This window comes from Bactrocera latifrons, unplaced genomic scaffold (assembly GCF_001853355.1).
Source record: "Bactrocera latifrons isolate USDA-ARS-PBARC rearing strain unplaced genomic scaffold, ASM185335v1 scaffold_859, whole genome shotgun sequence".
NCBI classification, from domain to species: Eukaryota; Metazoa; Arthropoda; class Insecta; order Diptera; family Tephritidae; genus Bactrocera; species Bactrocera latifrons.
In genome coordinates, this window is record NW_017537555.1 from 43703 (window position 1) to 54494 (window position 10792).

The window sequence follows — 10792 nt, forward strand, 5'->3', positions numbered from 1 at the left end:
ACAAGCCGTGAGACGCAGCACGATATGGGCGGTTAAGAGGGATGATTTTCATTTAAGTGGAGTATTACTTAACCGCGATTCACTGTACACATAAATCAGAGGAATATTGAATATTTTATTTGGCACATTTCTTGACTCGAAAATCGACAAAAAAACTATGTTGTCAATTTTATTCTAATATATTTTAATACTTATATTTGAGGGGTTGTTACTTTTTCCTTCTCATACAAATATCAGAAATTGTTCAATTTACGATTTTTAGTTTTTGCCATCGTCGCGGAAAGACGCTTATAGACAAAGACATGCTCGGAGAAATGTAATGATGTTTGTTTTTATGAATGAAGCAAGTTTGCCTGTTGAAAGCGCGCTTGCGTTCATGAATGAAAATATTGTTGTTGTGTTCTTTTCTACAAATTCCTGCATCGACTATTTGACTGCCATACTGACTTGTGACGCTGCGATGCTATTTGAGACGTTTGTTGTTTTTGCAGAGCAATATTTGTAGTTTTTGCGGGCGACATACATATCTACATGGGAACGCATATAAGTATGTATGTTGTGTATGCATTATTTGTGTGGGAATGTCATAGGCACATATTTACATGTGTACGCACATAGGTATGTTGGTTTGTGTACGCATTAATTGTCCGGAAAAGTCGTACACATACATATGCATATGGCAGCAGCAGTACAGTAGCTCTTATTTGTACATTAACTACAAATGTTACTTTGAAAATAGCATAATTTCAATTAATTTTGCATGCATTCACAAAAACTCGCAAAATGATATTCAATATCAATTAATATGGTTGCATGTAAACGTATAGAATTATATGAAAAAGGCTAACATACGTGAGCAATAAGAATGTATATTTCAGAGCATAATTTCCATTGAATGCTCAGCTCTGTTCACGCTCCACTGTAAGGATCTCATTCTTAGCTAGATGTAATGAAACACGCTCATCGTTGTTAGCTTTTGACAGTTTACACGCCTGTCCGTTGTTGGACCTTCTCTATAAATATACGTTCTCTGGAGGTAGCTCTTATTTGTACATTAACCAGAGAATGTAAAACATAGAGAAGGTGCAGGTTCGATATCGAACATTTGTTAGATTTAAAGTAAGGAATTCGACGCATTTGTTAAAATTGTAGTAAGGAATTCACCACACAATGTAAACATTGTTTACAGTTCTCTCAAATATTCAAACAGAGAATATGAAGAGAATAAAATATATGTATTTACGGCATATGATGACATGGCATATATGCCCAAGCAGAAAATATGAAGAGACATAAATACATATGTAYACGTATTGATGCATGCCCATGATTACACTCGCAAAAGAATTTCGTTTTGCTTGTTTAAATTCTTGCTTTCAAACAGGCAATGGTTGTATGTGCGATGTATGCATATGCATACATATGTACGTATGTATGCTTTTGCGTTTTTACATATATACATATGTACGCCTTCTATCATATTAATCTTATGCCTCTGCACATGCTCATATTACAATCTTATTCTCTGCTCATATAAATGTACATATGTATACGCATGTGCGCATTCGGAAATTCAAATAATGATTTTATCACTTATCAATGTATTACATGTGCGCGCATTGAACAAATAATGCATAAGCATACAAAAATACATACATAAGCGAACACATGTGAATATGTCCCCAACACAAAATTGAAACATTGTTCTACAAAAACAACAATTGTCTAAATAGCCGAAGCATCACAAGGCAATATGGCTGCCAAATTGGCGAAGCCCAAATGTWGTAAATTTTACAACAAAAACGATTTCATTCATAATCGCAGGCGCACATTCCACAAGCGACCTCGCTTCATTCATACAAACAGATGCCGTAATATCTCCTCGAGTATGCCTTTGCCTACAAGCGCCTTTTCTCAACGATGTCAAAAGCTAAAAATCATAAATTGAACATCTTCTGGTGTTTGTTCTAAGAAAGAAGTGAGAAAAGTGTCAACATAGCTGTTGTCGATTTACAATATTTGTCAATTCTAAAATAATTTTCCGTGGATCGCAAAAATCAGCGTTGATATGTGTGCAAGCTCATACATATGTATACATATTTACGCTAGTTTGTAGACGAATCTGTTACAGCGGCAAGGGAAGCGATAACAACAACACAACGTTGTGATAACTCTTTGACAATTCGAGAGCTGCGGCCATTGGTTGACTGTGACAACGGAGATGCGAAAGATGCGTGCGGCACTTGTTATTATGAATATATGTACATATGTACATATGTGGCTCGCATTTGCTTTAGTAAACATACAGACAAATGTGCCAAAGAAATAATATACACACATATGTGTCTATACAAATTCTATTGGTACAAATATGGAAATTATAACGAAAAATACGAATATGCATATTTCATGAAGGTCATCAATTTTCTTTGAAGAAATGAAGTTCATTTGGCACACCTTCACTTTGTAATAGTGAAAATACATATAATTAGTTTGAAATGTTAATTTATTTCAAATTAAAATTATTTTTTACCTATTTTTACCGATTTTGTAAAAATAATTAAAATTTAAAAATTTTTGGAAAAAAAGAAATGGTTCATATAATATAAAAGAATCACGCATATGTGACAATGGTGCATATAATACAAAATAAGCGTGCATATGGGCTCAGAGAATGCTTTTTATATTCTCTGTGTGACCTTGTATATTTGACTACAATGCATTTCTCTTTATTTATTCTCGCATGAATATAGTCATATAAATTTTGGTAGAAAATMCAAGCTGTGCCGAAAACACAAACGAACGATCGCCAATTGCCACTGCTTCCCTTGCCGCTCTAATAGCTTTACCAACATACTTGTGTAAATATGTATGCATTTGTATGAGCGTGCATACATATCGACAAAGAGTTTTGCAAGCCGCGTAAAAATATTTTTTGCATTCCTGGACAAATACATTCCATCCCGGTTATGTGCCACAATCTAAGATAYAGATTTTTGTGATTTGTTAAAAATAAAAATATAATATGGCACGTAAGCGAGTGCGGATACTTAAGCGAGTGGTACTTAAAACAATAATCTCTATGTATTTCAAAAACTAAACCGTGAGACGCTGCAAGATATGGGCAGTTAAGAGGGATGATTTTCATTTAAGTAGAGTACTACTTAACCGCGATTCCCCGTACACATAAATCAGAGGAATATTGGATATTTTCTTTATAACAATTCTTGACTTAAAAATCGGCAAATAAACTATGTTGTCAATTTTATTCTAATATATTTTAATACTTATTTTGCGAGGTTGTCACTTTTTCCTCCTCATACAAATATCAGGAATTGTTCAATTTACTCTTCGCTGCGGCTTGAATCTCCTCTATCGTATAAAAACGGTGTCCCCGGAGCGGTCTTTTGCGCTTGGTGAACAGTCAGAAGTCGCACGGCGCCAGATCAGGTAAATACGGYGGTTGCGGARCGATATGGGTTGAGTTTTTGGCGAAATGGATGGTGCATTATCGTGGTGTAAAAACCAAGAATTGTCTTTCCTTTTTAGGCAAACGACGCATAACGCTCAAATAATATTCCTTGTTGACTGCTTGACCGGTTGGAAGGAATTCATAATGCACAACACCACGATAATCGAAGAAAACACTTAACATGACCTCGATTTTTGAGCTTCTTTGGCGCGATTTTTTTGGTTTCGGCTCTTTCTGGCACGATATTCGCTCGATTGATCGGTTGTTTCGAGGTCGTAAGCATAGATCCAAGTCTCATCGGCAGCTATAATGCGTTTCATGACACCCTGGTCGCAAAGCATCATTTCACACACTTCATACACGCGACGCTTTTCTCCAAAAAATTCAATGTTTTCGGTACCAGTCGAGATTTGACGCGATTGAGGCCCAAAACATCCTTCAAAATGGTATTGGCTGATCCTTTCGATATGCCAACTTCATCAGCAAGGTCTCTAATTTTCAACCCCAAATCTTTGATTTGTTGAACGTGAGCTTCGTCGGTTGAGGTTGATGATCGCCCTGGACACTCTTCGTCTTCGACACGTTCACGGCCGGCTTGGWACTCACTATACCACTTGTAAACATTTTTATTTTTTTTTTAGACATAGCCTAATCAGCAAAGGCTTTCTGCACCATCCTCAACGTATCCGCAGCAGAAAATTGATTCCGTAAACAAAATTGAATGGAAATTCTTTGCTCAACATATTTCGACATCGCAAAAAACGAAAAACACACTTTTAGCAGCTCACAAAATGACACGTATCTGAAACCCTAATGAATATTTTGACATGAAATTTGACATCAATATGACTGACAGTACTACCAACCAAAAAAAAATATATGTAATTCTCCAAATCCTTTGAGGCTCGCAGTTTAAAWTCAAATGTCTCCTTATGTTTTGGGCACAGTATATGGCTTGTGTATGCATCGTTTGCGTGGGAACGTCATACGCAGATATACCTGTACATATATACATATGTATACATTATCTTACTGATAAACAATAATATCTTGATTTGTGTTTGAATTGTACTTGCATATGTATGCATATATGTATGTGCTGATATGTAGATACRTACGAAAATTGAAATGAAATACGATTTACATAYAATATTATTGTAATATATTATAATAAGTTGTTTAGGATATTATTATAGTATGTCATGTGTATATATTGCTATCTAACGCCTTAGTGGGAGCTTTAATAAGCAATATTTATTTTTGAAAATTCAAAATTTCAAATGTGCAGGTTTTAGCCAGCATAAAATCTTTGGTGTAAACTGTATAAGCTGTGTTGCCAGTATTTATTGCATTATTGAAAAAGCCCTTTATCTACTTGTTTTACAAAGGTACCAAATTAAATAAAGAAAACAGATTATACCCCAATTGTCGGAAACAGATAACATAGTTTTTAATGTGGACTTCCCATTTACAGTGATGGTCTTCTCGCGCTCCTAAAAAATGGCCTTGGTTGATACAAAACGGGGTATTCTCAGTTCCTTCGCGTGGCTCTTCTTTTTGTGTTGGTGTTCTTCGGCCGTGTTTAAAATATACCTGGTCAAACCTGAAAAATTTTACGTTTGCCGTCACACGATTATGAATTTTGTGCTGACGTAAAATCTTCTTTTTTATTTATTTTAATAAATATAATAATCAAGTTCAATTAAATTAACAATCAATAACCAAAAATTTCAACCACTCACGCCAAATGGTAAAAAGCCAGAAATCCTAAATGGCAACAGATTTTCCTTACTGAGCAAAGAGCCTAACGACGATGCAAAGAGTACCACCCCAGTCGTGAATGCCAAACCCCCTCCAATCTATAATATTTGCGAAAGCGTAGCTGAAATGCCCTTGTTTCAAAACTAAGCAATATAATAGATAAAAACAATTTTCACATAGTGCCCTTGAAAAAAAAGCTAACATACATAGATGAAACAAAAACTCAAACATACACTGAAAAGAGTTTTATGGATATTGTAAAATACTAGTCAAACAAAAACCAGAATACTGCTCTTACCAACTGAAGAGCTCAAAAGGCCTAGTTGTTATAATTAAGGGTATAAAGTCTTCGGTAGACTCTAACGATGTTAAAGAAGCACTGGAAGAATGTGTTTTTAGCACTAAGCAACCACACAAAAGAAATGGTCCAATACAATGCACAAACTGTTAAGAGTATGGACACACAAATTCATATTGCACCCAACACAGTGTCGGCGTGGTGTGTGGTGATTTACATCCCACATCAAAAATGTTCTTTATTGTTTATTCTTTAAAAAGTTCTTTAAATAAAGAATGTAGTAATTGTGGGGGAAATTACACTATGAGCTATAGGGGTTGCCTTATATATAATATGAAACTATGATTTTCAACCTTGCACAATGTATGACGCAATTTATGTCTACAATGCGAAATGTGATTCAAGGGATAATCAAAGCACAGAATTAAATGTTGTAACCTTTTTAAGTAAAAAATTATTACATTGAACATGTGTATAYGGAATGCTAACGGTGTTAACAAACAAAAATTGGAGCTTATCTGGAAGAAAATAAAATTGATGTAATGTTATTACCAGAAGCTCATAATAATAAAAACAATTTCTTTATACCGGGATTTAGAATCTATGCTACAAATCAACAGATCTGATGCAGCGTCAACAGATCTGATGCAACACGAACAATCTGCTCTTCGRCAATCACGATCGAATAAACGGTATGACTGGCTTCGGTTCCAATCGTATCATGTCAGTTCATAGCGTTGCGACGATTGTTTGAATTAATGTGAAACTTTGTTTAAACTATAAGTCAATCTACCAGTAAATTTAAGGGTAGATTTATGAGTACAGCAAACAACAACAATTTTCTGCTGGACTGATTTGAATCACTTGTGGCAAAAAATGTATCAGCTTTGAAAATTTGCGCATGTTACAAATTTTTGAAGCGTAAAAGCCTTGACAGACGCATGGAAAATTATAGGTGGCAGACGGCATACTTGTGCATTTAGAGAGCTGATAGTGAAATTTGTTTATTTATTAAAAAAAAGTGAGATAAAAATTAATAAAATAAATTATTAATAGAAATTTTAGTATCTTTGGAAAATCAATATTCTAACTTTAACAACGTTAAAAGATAATAGAATGAAATTAAAAKCAATACTTTATTGTAATGCGGAAAAAGTGTGCGAAAAAGTTAAGAATATTGGAAAAATTGATAGCAAACTGTGCGTCGTTTATTTTCTGTCATCTTAAAATATTGAAAATTTGTTTTGTTAATATATTTGCACATAATTTAATTAGCAATATACTGTTTACCTATGAGGCTGTAAACGCAAAGGAGGAGCAGACTTCCAGCGACATCTGTCAAAAAATAGCAAAAATCGGCAATTTTTGAGCAGTGTCGCCTACTAGTTTCACCACTGCCAGCTCGGCAGGAGAAATTTTAACATTTTCGTTTGAACAGAGCTGAGCGTGAAATAAAAATYATGCTCAAAAATATATATTGCTCTAACAGACGTATGTTCGCTCTTTTTCTTATATTTTTATACGTTATATGCAAACATGTGTATTCGTATGAATTCTTTTTGTTCATATTAATGAATACATGTGCAATTGAATATATTTGAATTAAATTACTTTTCAAAGCAATATTCGTAGTTACATATGTATGWATATAACAAACTATCATAATATTATTAAAAAAAAATTAAATATATTACAACAGTGATAAATGTACTTTAACCGTACATTTTATCATTCTAAACTTATCTATGTGTCACATGCTTCATTACCACATGTGTATATGTTCGCTTTCGCGAATTCAAATCATATTATCACTTATCAAATAATAACATGTGTGCGCTGCTCATATGTACATAAATATGCTCGCATGACATTGGCACACAAATAATGCATACAAAATTACATTAGATATTGGTTCATATGTAGATATGTCACCGGCAAAAACTACAAACATTGCTTTACAAAAACAACAATCGTTTGAAATAGCATCATACATACTGATATGCGTACACATGTAAATATGTGCGTATGACATTCCCACACAAATAATCTATACACAACATGTACATAACATATACATAAACTACAAATATTGTTCTACAAAAACAACAAACGTCTCAAATAGCATCATCAGCGTCACAAGTCAATATGGCAGACAAATAGTCGATGCCCAAATTTGTAGAAAAGTACACAACAACAATATTTTCATTCGTGAACACAAGCGACTTTCAACAGGCAAACTTGCTTCATTCATAAAAACAAACACCATGACATCTCCCCGAGCATGCCTTTGCCTACAAGCGTCAAAAGCTAAAAATCATAAATTGAGCAATTTCTGATATTTGTATGAGAAGGAAAAAGTGACAACCCCGCAAATATAAGTAATCAAATATATTAGAATAAAATTGTCAACATAGTTTATTTGTCGATTTTCAAAGTCAAGAAATGTGCCAAMGAAAATATTCAATATTCCTCTCATTTATGTGTACAGTAAATCCCGGTTAAGTAGTATTCCGCTTAAATGAAAATTATCTCTCTTAACTGCCCACATCTTGCCGCATCTCAGGGTTTGTTTTTTGAAATTTATAGAAATTATTGTTTAATGTACCACTTGCTTAAGTATCCGCACTTGCCTATGTGCCATATCATATTTTTATTTTTAACAAACTACAAAAATCTGTATCTTAGATTGTTGCACATAATAGGGATTGACTGTATTTGTAAAATGGAATGTAAAAAATATTTTTACGCGGCTTGCAAAAATCTGCATCAATATGTATGCAAGCTCACACACAACTTACATATTTACGCTGGTTTGTGGGCGAAGCTGTACAGCGGCAGGGGAAGCGGAGACAATCGGCGGCCGTTGGTTTATTTTTTTTTCGCACAGCTCGGATTTTCTACCAACAATACTATGTTGTGACGCATTGTCCCCACATTGACTCTTTGACAAAAAGTGAGCTTSGCCATTAACTGTAAACGGAGATTTCTCATGAAGCATTGAGTGTACATATTTACATACATATGTTACTTGTATACATACATACATACATGTATATACAAACATATGTATTTGAAATAGAACAGAAGTGCACGAATAAATCAGTGTTTAGGGGATGATATACAAACCGAACGCTGCCGATCATTTCAATCAGTGAAGCATGAGTTTGCATGATGCGACCGTTCATAAACAAATCAGGTAAAAGCTGATCGCTAGTGATTCAAAGATGTTCTCTATCCCTGATTTGAAGACAAACGGTGCACTTCGTGTAAATGAACGGAACTGACAGAATCAGACAGAGTAACGGATCAGTACTTGAGTATAATGTGTGGAATACAATGCTTGCGACAGACTGCAAACGACGTCTGTCAAATATTAAAATACACACGTTCTTATGGACGGACCTATTTTAACAGCTGTAAGACTACACGACGGCAGGCCGCCAGTTGTCGTTCTCGCTAACTTCAATTTTATCCTATATTTGCCAACGACAGTAGGACGATAGTAGAGATGACAGTAGAATGGAAGATAGAGGGATGAGGTAGAGTGGTGATTCTCTAACAAACCCGACGTTATTTTACAAACAAAAGCATAAAATAGCTCTGTTACATCATTTATAATAACAATTGATAATTTAAAACAAATAAATTTACCTATTTACTTATATTTTGCTTAAAAATTTCACTTTGAACAAAATATTAAAATTTCATTGAAGTGMAAGGTATTAGTATGGCCACAACGAAATTGTGTGCATGCAAAATGGACAACTGCGTTGTTTTGTGTACATGCCGGCCATTGTTAAGTTGCTGCCCTCTCACAAACGTTCGTGTAGCAGGATTCACAACGCCGTTTTCAGTTCACTGACGTGCTGCTGCAGTCTGTTGCGAGCATTGTGTTCCGCGCATAAACAAAAATTTATTACTAGTTGCAGTGCTCCGTCTGGGGCCCTATTCTGTAACTCGATTAGCAAAAAAATTACTCGAATTCGGATTTTTTATATCCTGTAACTCAATTTTTGCATTTTTAATCCAATTTTAGAATAAAATGTTCTTTAGCTTTTGAGTTGTAGAAAAAACAGAAATTGTACGTATTTATTCTGCCATAGGGTGGTACAACTTTCGCATAATTATAAAACAGATCCGATTTTCGAMTAAAATACATTTACGAATCGAGATACAGAATAGGGCATTAACTTAATAAAGTTATGTGAACAAGATCTTCCAACAGCTAACAATCTATTAAATTGAGGATAACACAGCTTTAGTGAGGCGTACCAATTGCCACAGTTTAGCATCAAGACTATTAACAGAGCATATAAGTTCTGTCGAAGAATGGCTAGAGAACTGGCGTATAAATGCGAATGAACAAGAGTGTAACATTTCGCTAAGACCAAAAATGTGCACGGCAGTAAAAATTAACAATATTTTAGTACCCCAAGCGAACATATCTTGGTATTCACCTAGATAGAAGACTCACGTGGAGAAGTGAAAAGCACAAAGTGTTTTTATACAATCCGGTCCAAGCGAAAATGCTTAGAAGAATAACGTGTTCTCCATGGTACATGCGTAATGAAAGTATGTATCTATAAAGATCTTGGTTTTCCTATAGTAAACAAGGAAGTAGAAGATAGCAGAATTAAATATATATCTAAACTCGAAATCCTTTGCTTTATGCTTTGGTATATTCCTGCGATCAAACACGCCTTAAAATAAGATATATATGTATATGCTTGCGTACTAAAGAGCAACGTATCACGAAAACTGTTCAATCACTGGTCTAGATTTTAAATAGATTTAAGATTTTATAACTTATTGTTAGGCTTAAAAAAAACAGATCCAATAAATAAAATAATATTTGAAAAAAATTCTCTTCTTCTTGATTGGCGTAGACACCGCTTACGCGATTATAGCCGAGTTAACAACAGCGCGCCAGTCGTTTCGTCTTTTCGCTACGTGACGCCAATTAGATATTCCAAGTGAAGCCAGGTCCTTCTCCACTTGGTCCTTCCAACGGAGTGGAGGTCTTCCTCTTCCTCTGCTTCCCCCGACGGCTACTGCCTCGAATACTTTCAGAGCTGGAGCGTTTTCGTCCATCCGGACAACATGACCTAGCCAGCGTCTTTTAATTCGCTGAACTATGTCAATTTCGCCATATATCTCATACAGATCATCGTTCCATCGAATGCGATATTCGCCGTGGCCAACGCGCAAAGGACCATAAATCTTTCGCAGAACTTTTCTCTCGAAAACTCGCAACGTCGACT

The 10792-nt window shown here is 34.9% G+C and overlaps 1 protein-coding gene across 1 annotated transcript in view; it reads right to left on the bottom strand.

The window, feature by feature from the left end:
• The window catches only part of LOC108977225 (acylphosphatase-2), a gene marked incomplete at its 5' end in the record, with an annotated part of 49907 nt that overhangs the window by 30169 nt on the left and 8946 nt on the right, over positions 1 to 10792 (bottom strand). The gene's annotated exons all lie outside the window — the stretch shown is intronic.